This window comes from Sparus aurata, chromosome 5 (genome assembly GCF_900880675.1).
Source record: "Sparus aurata chromosome 5, fSpaAur1.1, whole genome shotgun sequence".
Lineage (NCBI taxonomy): Eukaryota > Metazoa > Chordata > Actinopteri > Spariformes > Sparidae > Sparus > Sparus aurata.
In genome coordinates this window covers 15,016,977-15,027,645 of record NC_044191.1, presented here as the reverse complement: position 1 = coordinate 15,027,645, position 10,669 = coordinate 15,016,977, and the positions used below count along the sequence as shown (strand labels likewise).

The 10,669-nt window shown below is 45.1% G+C and overlaps 1 protein-coding gene across 2 annotated transcripts in view; it reads left to right on the top strand.

Annotated features, from left to right (window-relative positions):
- Nucleotides 1-392: 392 nt before the first annotated feature.
- Nucleotides 393-10,669, top strand: part of tet3 (tet methylcytosine dioxygenase 3) — a 35,722-nt gene continuing 25,445 nt past the window's right edge. Inside the window, exons 1-2 of one of the 2 annotated variants that reach the window (XM_030418395.1) lie at nucleotides 393-986; nucleotides 1,673-1,732. The gene's annotated coding sequence lies outside the window, so the exon portion shown is untranslated. The remainder of the gene's footprint in view (nucleotides 987-1,672; nucleotides 1,733-10,669) is intronic. The other variant, XM_030418394.1, reaches the window with a different exon arrangement.

Here is a 10,669-nt window from a genome sequence, read left to right as displayed (position 1 = left end):
TTAGCGATACCACATACCAGAGGCATTGTTTAGGGAAGGCGAGTTCGAGGAGATAATTGACAGGCATAGAGAGGACCCATCCCCCCCACCCCACAACACACATACACCTCCCTGCCACCTTCACTCTGTCTCTTTATGTCAGCCTCTCTTTTATGGTGCAGCACACACACACACACACACACACACACACACACACACACACACACACAGACCCCTTCCCTTTTATTTTAACCTCCTCTTTTTACTAGCTCCAATTCCTCTCTCTCTCTCTGTCTCTCTCTCTCTCTTTCTCTCTCTCCTCTCTCCCTCACTCGCTCTCCTTCAGTTTCACCCTAGCAGCAGAGCCCAGCCCGGCCTCTGATTGGTGGACAGACTGCCTTTGTGTGCTATCTCTAGCGTGACGTCTCTCCGGCGAGCGCTGCTTGTCTGTGTGTTTGTGTGCGTGTGTACATTTGTTCATGAGTGTATATGTTTGAAGAGAGAGAGAGAGAAGGGGGGAGGGGGCGTTTGAGGGGGCTTTCACATCATGCACGCAGAAGGAGAAGAGAAAAAAAAAACCTGAGCGAGGGTGAGGAGGGAGTGATAGCGATCACAGGGTGCGTGCGTGTGTGTGTATGAGCGTGTGTGTGTGCGGTAGACCTATTGGCATACTTGCACGGGAGAGAGAGAGAGAAAGAGAGAGAGGGAGGGGGTAGAGCAAGAGAGCAAGCGACAGAGAGAGAGAGAGAGGGAGAGCGTGCGTACGAGGGCTCATGTAAAACCAGATTAAAAACACAAGATGGCTTCCTGAATGGGCTGCTGGAACACAGACGAGAGAGAGAGAGAGACCGAGAAAGAAGAGTGGAGAGGTAGAGAGAGAGAAAGAGAGAGCAAGAGAGAGAGAAGAAAGGGATAGAGGTGAGGACGAGAGGGAGCCCGATCCTTCTGATGGGGATACGGCCAGCGGACGGAGGAGTACAAACCAAGGCAGCTCAGAGGCTTGGAGGGTAAATATTCATCACTCCAGACTATTTTAGGATTGATAGGTGGGTGTGAGGGGGAGGTGGAGGGAGGAGGTGAGGTTGGCGGGACTGGGGAACAGCTCGAGACAAAACACATCATTTAACATTGAGACAGCCAGGGCCATATAGACAAGGGGGACGTGCTGTGCCAAATTAGAAGATACCATTGTTTTAAATCATGAGCTCAGCATCAGTTTCCATCTATTCCTTCTTACTCTCAGCTAAGCTCTCCACTGACACTTGTGCACATTTTGCCAATTTGAAAAAAAAAGAAAAAAAAGGTTATGCAGACTTGTCTCGTGCATATATTAAGAAGGCTGCGCCAGGTCGGGATACAGACATTACATAATTCTATAATTGAAATTGAATCTGGCTTTGCTGTCTCTCATTCTCTGTCCCAGCAGTAGAGGGAAGTGCCGGCTCACTGTTTGAGCACAAATCAAAGAGATTTGTGTGCACGGCTGCTTTTTGATGATGGCCGAGGATGACAGGCGAGATTAGGAGATTTTGTGTGAAAAGGCACGCATGTTGTAGTTGGTCATCCTACTGTCCTTAATGACAAGTGTGTTTAAGCAGGCCCCTTGTCGCATTATTCTATTGATTGTTATTCTCTCCCCCTCCTATCTCTCTCTGTCTCCTTCTTGCTCCCCCCTCTCTTGTTTCATTGAAAGGTGGAATATTTTGAAGACAACAGTCGAGGCTGCTTGGGAGACCCTGAACTGGCAGCTGAGGTAAGAGAGGGCATTGGGTTTGTGTTTGTGTGCCGCTTATGTGTGTGTATCGTCTACCATCTGTGTGTAATCTCTGACCATGTAGTTTTGATTCTCAGCTGTTGGTTCATCAGTGCTGTGAGGCTCCAATGAGGTGTAATGGTTAGTCAACACAGCATCCAGACCCTGTACTCATTCTATGTGTCTGTTCGCACGTGCGCTTCTGTACCCTGTTAATTTTTTAAATGTACATTTATGTGTAGGTACTTGTGTGAGTGGGTTTCAACATCTAGATTTATTATGCAGAAAAAGATGTGACTTCCACCGCTGTTTTGCTGGGATGTCATTTGACTATATGCCGCTGTCTCCAGCGGACACACACACACACAGCTCATTAAAGTAGATATCTTGGCGAACTACAGGTTATTAGACGCCTTCATGGGTCTGTCATCCCATCCAAATCGCCCTGCTTGGAGCCTGGCTGTATTAAATCAGCTACTTTGGCTTTATCTCCAAGCCGGGGTGAACTGAGCGCCTCAGTGATGAAGTGGCGGCGTCCTCAGTTTAAAGCGTCCCACGCTGCCCGCTGATTGGTGCCAGAGCCAGGCATGTGTAGATACAAGAGACCAGGGAGAGGAGGAGGGAGGAGGAGGAACCCTACGCGCTGGCTCAGGAGCCAGGGGGCCGTCCTTCTTCCCCTTGGTTCTGGAGTCAAATGAGGTAAAGGGAGTAAAAGTTAGTGGGTCACGCATGCGTACGCGTTTGATTGTGGGGCGTAGTAACCTGCGGCCGCTCAGAGCTGCTCATACAGCTTTGCCGAGTCGGAGCATGCTCGTGTTTATGTGGAAAGGAAGTTTGAGCGGCGACGCTTCATAGAGAGAGGATTTATTGAGCACCAAACAAGCTGTTGTCTCAGGTTTAAGGATCTTGTAATGTTGAAGAAAGAAAGGTTCGATTTGACCTGCTGTCAGAAGTGACATTTCAGTGTTGTGAGCCCAGGTATGACTCGAGGACGTGTTACCAGCAGATACATTCAGCTGCGTCACCATGGTAATGTGAAATATAGGTTAGTCAATCAGTTTTAAATGTCATGAATGGGTTTAACTGTAGATTACTGCTTACATACTCTAGTTTACCTCTAAACCTAATCTAATCCCCGACTGTGTCTCTTATTCTATAAGGCATATACAGCCATCTGGTTTGCAGGAAAAAAGCACTGGAGTGTCCGTTAATACGAAGCGCTTCAGACTGTGTTTAACAAGTCTGTGTCATCTGCCTTTGTAGCTTTGCTGAGCTCATGTTCGTAAAGTGTTGTGGTTTCTGTGCATGTCCTTTGGTGGAGAGTTTAACTCGTGAAGATCTGTATCCTTGTAAAACTTGTCCGTGGTAATACAAAGACAAACATCCAATAAGCTGAGGGCACTACTATTTTCAGGGCCAACACAACAGCTCCAAGAGCAGAAAAACATTATGTGACAGTAGACAATAGTTCAAAGGGATTTTCAATGGTTTATTCCAGTTTTACAACATAGTGCTTGTTTGGTAGTTTTCTTTGCTGTTCAGGAAGCAGAACTGAATCAAGAGTTTACCACAACAGTTCAGACTGACAGACTTCGCTCGCGTGATTTATTTTCCACGCCCATACACAGGATTTCCTCTTTATAATACTGGCGAACACTGGTGGGAAAAAGAGTCAAAAGCAGAGTCGAGACGCTCAAACCACCGAGTGCGTGACAGCCGATGGAACGTGTGTTAATCACATGTTTAGCCTCCTGTGGAATCCCCGGCCGCGCTCGCAAAGGGTTAACACTGACCTAGTTTCCGTAGCAACACTGAATGTCTGATGACATCATTGCTATAATTTTAGCTCAGGTCCGGCATCCAAGATTGGTCACATGACCAACTAGCCGGCACCACATGTGTATGTGTGTGTAGTAAGTGGTTTGGTATATAGTACACACTACAGGAAGCGGAGGGTTTGACATCACCTCTTCCATTCAGCATTGGCTTTCGATGTTTTTACTGCTCTGCAAGATTTCCACTCAGTCAGTAAAGAACTGCAGCTCTGTTACCCGTGGGCTTTGACATGCAACTGGTGATCCAGTGGTTGATTCAAATGTGATTAAACTGTGACATGCAGCCAACAATGACACCAGCAGTACACCTACCAGGAGTTTTGGTTCTCAAGATGATCATTCTTTTGATTCTGAAGTGTTGTTGGCTTGTCTTGTGATGACGAATGAAGTTCACGTGTTAATCTCCTGTAATAGTCCCCATATAAAGGTACTGTTTTATAAGAAAAGGTATTCTGAGATCTCTAAAAGACTACACATTAAACAACTCCTCTTCTATACAAGTAGATTTGTATGTATTTGAAGTTTTATTGTCAATACTGTTTTTGTTGGGCTTGGATGCATCTTGGTGCTGCCATTTGTGCTATACGTCATTTGAACAGCTCTGCCGCAAATGTAGTATGCATAAAGTAACAAGAATACAAAAGTAATGACTCAAGTACTATCAGCAATATAAGATACATAGCAATAGAGTGTACACAGCTAGGCCACCACTACCCTATTGAGCCCCTTCTTTAATGTGCTCCAATATTATATGTCCAACATCACGTCTTGTCAAAAGACACGGTACTGTTTCGTATAAAAAAACTGTGTGAAGAATCTTGACTACAACACTGGCAAAAATAATAACAAAGATTATAAGTGAAAGTGCTATATCTGTACAGAACCTCCCTTTAACCTGACAGAACTGATTATATGAATTATACTCAAGGATGATCAAACATTTTTGGCAGTTAAGAAGGTGGCTGAATACATTCATCATTTTAGCCTGGACTACAGCTCTGCAATCAAACCCAGGAAGAGGGTTACACTCTATGTATCTACGGTGAATCACTTCCTTTGATGGTTGAACTAGAGCAATTTCATAACTCTAATATACCTGAGGGACTTAAAAACATTGCATCTTATAAAACCTCATAGAATTTCATGTGACACCATCAATTGCCTTGCCTGCGTGCAATCCCCTATATACAGGGACTTGATAAGCTCTGCACTGTCATGTTTCATCTCTAATTAATGACAATTAGCAGATGCTCATCTGGACTGAGCGTCCTGCTACGCTGCTGATAGTCCTGCATGTCCCAGTGAACAAGGCTGGACTCAGCCCGCACTGAGTCTAGGGCTGGATCGATAACCTGCATGGCCAAGGATCTTGGTTGCTCGCTCATTGGCATCGTTGGTGGTATATCTGTGTTTGATGTCGGAGGGATGTTGTCAGCCGCCTGGTGCCGCAGTTAATAAAAAATGAATGGAGAGAGAAGGGGGAGGAGCCCTCAGCTGTTGCTCAAGCTCTTTAACTCTCACCTCTCTGATGGCTGCTCTGCTGCTCCCACTGGGCAACGCAGCTTATACAATCCTGAATCCCACTGCTGCCTGACGCTGCCAGGTTTTATGTAACACAGTGCCACAGCTGTGAGAGTTTTCATCACACACTATTGAAACACACATCAAAATATTGATTTCTAAAAGAACAAAAGTATATTCTTGGGAATTAAGTGGAGGCTGATTTCTCCAGAAAAGGTGGAGGATTGGACTGATTTTAGTGTAGGAGAAGGCATATAACTGATGGTAACTCCGAAATGCATCTTTTGTACTCAATCATCAAAAAGTCACATTTAAAGGACAAACTATCATCCAGCCATCATTTCTAGGAACCTGCCTTTCATTAGAATGAGTACCTTTTTTAAATTGATTATAAATCTAGATGATTTAGTGGCTACATGGCTTCATAGTGCATGGTCGAGTACTGGCCCTTTAAGCCCGGCTACGCCTGACTTGAACATATGGGAAGCTAATCTTAGCCCAAGTCCTGAGAGAGACAAGGCTGGCAACCAGCCACTGTGCAGAGCTGCTTTCTGTTTTTCTCTCTCAAGTCAAGCAGTTTCTGATTTAACTCCTTAATATTGTCTCCAAATACTCATCACATGAACATTCAGGCCGTGATGTGCTTCACCTGGAAAAAAACAATGCCTGCTATTCTGTTAATGATTACATCATTGTCCATGGTTCTGACTGCTCAGCTCTTTTTCATAACTTGGCACACATTAGCTTGGCAGGTAGTAGCACACAGTGTTCTTTTATTGGCTTTGAACCATTTTTAACTCACTTGTTTTCCATCCATTTTCCTTCCTGTTGGTTATCCACTCTCTTTGCCCCAGACACAAAATGAACTAACACATATTATGTATTGGTTACATTCCTCTCCTTCTTTTCATGTCCCAAACCTCAAGCACAAAGGGCTGCCTCTTAAAAACAGCGCCCTCCTTCTCTTCCTCCTCATTATTTTTTAGCAGCTCCACCCTGCTCAACAGCCCCCCACCCATCACCACCTTTCCATTTTTTGCTCTCCTCCTCTCCTCCCCTCATAACCACTCCTCCCTTTCTCTTTGTGAGGAGTGGTGGTGGTGGTGAGGGGGGTGGTAGGCCTTCCCCAGCTGGGCTGTTCGTGCCGACTTGCACGTGCCGAAAGTCAGGAGGTATGACTCAGACTGGATACACTACACTCAGTACTATGATGTACACCAAAACACACCCTGAGCCTTACACCATCCTGCCTTGTAGCTTTTTGGTGGTGGGGGCAGATGGCAGTGAAGGCAAAGACAAAGAGAGAAAAGCAGCCAAAGAGACAGATGCAAGGATGAAATAGCAAGGTGATGCCTTAAATAAGAACAATATTTTGACAGTCTGTTACTCATTTTAAAGAGACAGATGGAAAAATAAACTTCATACAGATAAACTGTCCATACAGAGGATGTGTAGCTTTTTTTCATATCTTAATCAAAAGAATGAGAGCTTTGTTTATGATATAAGTCTTATTTGTTTAACCAGGCAGAAAGACTTTGTGTTGCTTCTACTCTGTTAAATATGCGCCCAGTGCAGCGCTGCAGCCTCTTGTCCTGCCCACCAGTGAACCTAGTGACCCTCAGAGAACAATCCAATACTGTATGCATACTCGCATGTATGTGTGCGGCGGAAAAAATCATTAGTGTGCCTCTGCATTTGTTGCCAATGCGTGCCTTTGCAGGAGCCTTTCGTGTATTTGCCTCTGTGTTCATGTGATGAGAAACAGCCGTGTGTGTGTTGGGGGGGGGGGGAGAGAAAGAAAGAAAGAAAGAAAGAAAGAAAGAAAGAAAGAAAGAAAGACAGACAGACAGACAGGCAGACAGAGAAAAAGAAAGGGAGAGGGGGATGGAGAGAGAGTCACAGAGTGTGTCAGATCAGATGACCTTGATGCCATTAGACTGCAGGGCAATATGGACTGGGGGTGGGGGTGTATGGAGGTAAATGGGAGCACTGCTGGTGGAGGGAGGTGGAGTCAGCTGACAGGAAGAGATTGGAGGAGGGGAAAGGACTCTCTTGTCATTGCCATGATGCTGATATAAGTGATTTAAAGGCCATTGAGACCCTAAATGACAAAAAAAAAACCTTCCACTCATGAGAGGTGATGAAGGTGCAGAAATAGTGAAATCACATCAGTTCCATACAGAACATGTTGTTCTCTATTGGCGCTCACACACACAGACCTCCCACTGCCGATGTGCTGGTAAAAAAAATTTAAAAGCTTGTTTCAGTGTGTGAGGGTTTGATGTCAGGACTTTGTTGAGAAGAAAAGATGAAAATGACTCAGGCTTAGTCATGCAAACCAACCCAACACACACTGCTGAGGATGGACTTTTGTTGTCAGTCATCCCTCCTACTACCGAGACCTTTCCTCTGTGCTGCTGAGAAACAGTGAGCAAGAGACGGAGAAGTGAGAGAGATGGAGAGAGAGAAACGAGGGCGTGAAACAACTCATTTGGACGGTAATTTGACTAGATTGTGAGTTATCGATGTGAGAATCGGAGTCTCTCTGTAACGTCCTCTCCCTCTCAATGCCGGGTTACAGCAGGTTTACCGTAAGTGTGCAGCATACTGGTTCATGTTTTCCATTTCATTTCCACTAAAAAGTTATGATACTTGGATTGTTGTTTTTCCAGCATCTTGATGTCTTAGAGTCATGTGAAGGGAACACAGTTGAACTCGAAGTTAACTGAGGCACAGTTACGGACTGTGTGCCTTCCAGTTATAATGTAATTGGTCACGTTGTTGTGTTATCTAGTTGAAAAGTAACCCATTGTGCTCAGGAGGTGATTTAAGGACAGCTCTCGTGGGCGAACCTGAATGGCAGCATGGTGGTGCATGACTGTAATCACACTGACACATCTTAAAGCCCAGACAATACTTTTTACATCTACATTTCTGTCTTTGTTCCTTATCTACATTATCTAGTAAACATCTATTCTCTATTTTGCAAAGACAGCCAAACATGACTAAGTTTAAACAGCAGAAATGTTGAGCAATGTTTTACCTGAAATGACACCGCTGGTTTTGAGTCATCATGAGAACATGTGTTTGTGTCGAGAGTAGAGAGGATAATGTGATTGACCTTTTTCTACCTGCATACAGTAAATTATGATGTATGTGGTATATTTACAATGTTGCTTTTATAGAATGTTTTGGAAACAGCTGAAATAGCCGATGTTGAGGTTCCGTCCTCTTTGTTGATGTTTAGGTAAAATCTTTGTTTTACTCAGCTGTGTATGTGGACAGGGATGATCTGACTCAGAGCTCATGGTTTTACAATGTGTGTGAGGTAATGCATTCTGTTGAAAGTTTGGTACTCTCCTCTGGGTCACATGCTCAGCCTACTGCTCTGATTGCTTGATGTTGATTTAAAAATGGTGACAGTGTTTAAGCTGTGTGATGTCATTCTGCTATAGCACTGTTCATATGAGATCTGGCTGTGACGACTGCTGGTCTGTCAAGGTCTCTTCCAGCCTAACGATCGTAAGCGTTGTAAAATGATTTATGTTGTTGCGTTACTGGTACTGCTTAGACAAATACAGTAAGACCCTAACCCTAATCCAAGGGAAAAAAGATTGATAAGAGCACAGCGTTACAGGATCGAAAAGGTCTGTTGTGTCGAGCGTTTTTTTTTTTTTTTTAAATGAGGAAATGTGCGCGGAGAGCATGTGATTCAGGGGTTAAGACGAGTCTTGAGCTAGAAATGCTGTGTCATAGCAGCCGGGGGAGTGAGCGAGCACAAGTGAGTCGGGTGAATGAAAGAGCGTGTTTTCGAGTGTCCGTTGGTGTGTGGTGTTGGTGATAGTAGAGAGTGGGCACATGTGTCATCCACCCAGTGGTGGAAGCAAGCGTCCTGGTGGGAACCACTGATGATGATGATGATGATGATGACGATGATGATGATGACGACGCAGCTACGTCATCGCCACATGTGTTTCCTACCTCTCTTGCTCACTGCTCTCCCTCTCTCTCATTGGTGCCGCCTGGTCACGTGACCTAATGCTCTACTTCTCCTCTCCTTCCCTCAGACAGCTTAGGCTGCGCTGTGTTTCTCTTTGGGATTGACGCTCATCTGTGTGTGTATATACGAATATGTGTGGCAACAGAGAGACAGACAGTGTACAATGTACAGGACCGGGAGAGAGCGAGTGTTGGAACGGTAATGCAATAAGCTATGCTAGGAGGAGAAAAGACTGAGGAAGCAAAACAGAGAGACAAATAGAGAGAGGGAGGCAGAGGCAGTCAAAGAAAGCCAGAGAAAATGAGAGATCAAGAGAGACCAAGAGACACGGGGAAAGTAAGAGAAGCGGGGAAAGGCTACTGAAGTTGATCCATAGCGCAGTGTAGCCGGCACACGCTCAGTAATATAAGAGAAAAAATACTACGCAGGAGCTGACAACGATCTGCAAGGGAAAGACGGCCATGTTTTTCCCCCTCCTCCTGCTCCAAAACTCCAGAAATGTTGGAGAGAAGAGAGGAGACGCCGCAAGGCCAGTCAGCCAGCAAGTGGGCGAGAGGAAACATCCAGCAATCACGAAGACGTTGATGATGATACCGGCAATGACGCCAATGCAGAACAATGGTGAGAGGGAATAACAAGAGGACGTTATCGTATGCTGGCAGACGGGAGAGGACAGAAGTCTTGTGTCCTCAGCAAACTGTAATGGGTTGATTGCTTGCGGTTGCTGTCTTCATTTGGCAACAACCTTCCGATCCTCTTTCTGTTTGCGCCCTCTTCTTCCTCCTCATCATCTTCCCTCCCGTTACAGAATCAGTCACATGTATATCTGAGAGCGACTCTCTTTATTTGAACTGTTTTCTCCACAGACTTCCCTCTTGTTGTCTCTTGTCTTGTCTCATCATCCTGCTGCTCTTGTTTGCTGATGTTGAAGTGTCATCCGCTGTTCCCTCTCCATTGCCCAGCGTAGTTATCTCGCTCCTATACCTCATGTCACCATCCTTCTTCTATTTTCTTCCCCCTTGTAGAAGAGTGAGTTGACATTATGTAGTGATGATAATGACCCATAGTCTCAGGACGTGAGAAACCTTCCACCTCATCTGTCTCCTTTGGATCTTGGAGGAAGTGCCAGCAAGATCGCCAGCAAGCCAGCTCCCTCTTCATCGACCAACCTTTCTGTTTCCTAAACATGCAGCCTTGCTGGAGGACCTTTTATCAGCCACAAGTTTAAGGTGGAACCTTTCTGCATCATGCGAGGAATGGGTCATCGATGTGACTGTAGATGAGGAAGAAAATGCCGATCGATGGAACCAATGTTGATGTCTTCTCTGTTGGCCTAGGGCTGAGTCGAATCTTGATGCCTAAACATGGATCAAAATCTCTGTAAGAAAAAACATACCATTTGCAGGAGGCATTAACAAGCAACATAGCGTCGCTTCTCTTTGCTCTTTTTTCTTTTTCCTGTTGGTGCCGTTGTGAGTTGAGATCGTGTATTCGCTTAGCAGCCGCTGGTTTCACCTCTGCGCTCCAAAGCCGAAATTGCCAATACTGGGCTTTTGTGGATAAACAAAACACACAACATAG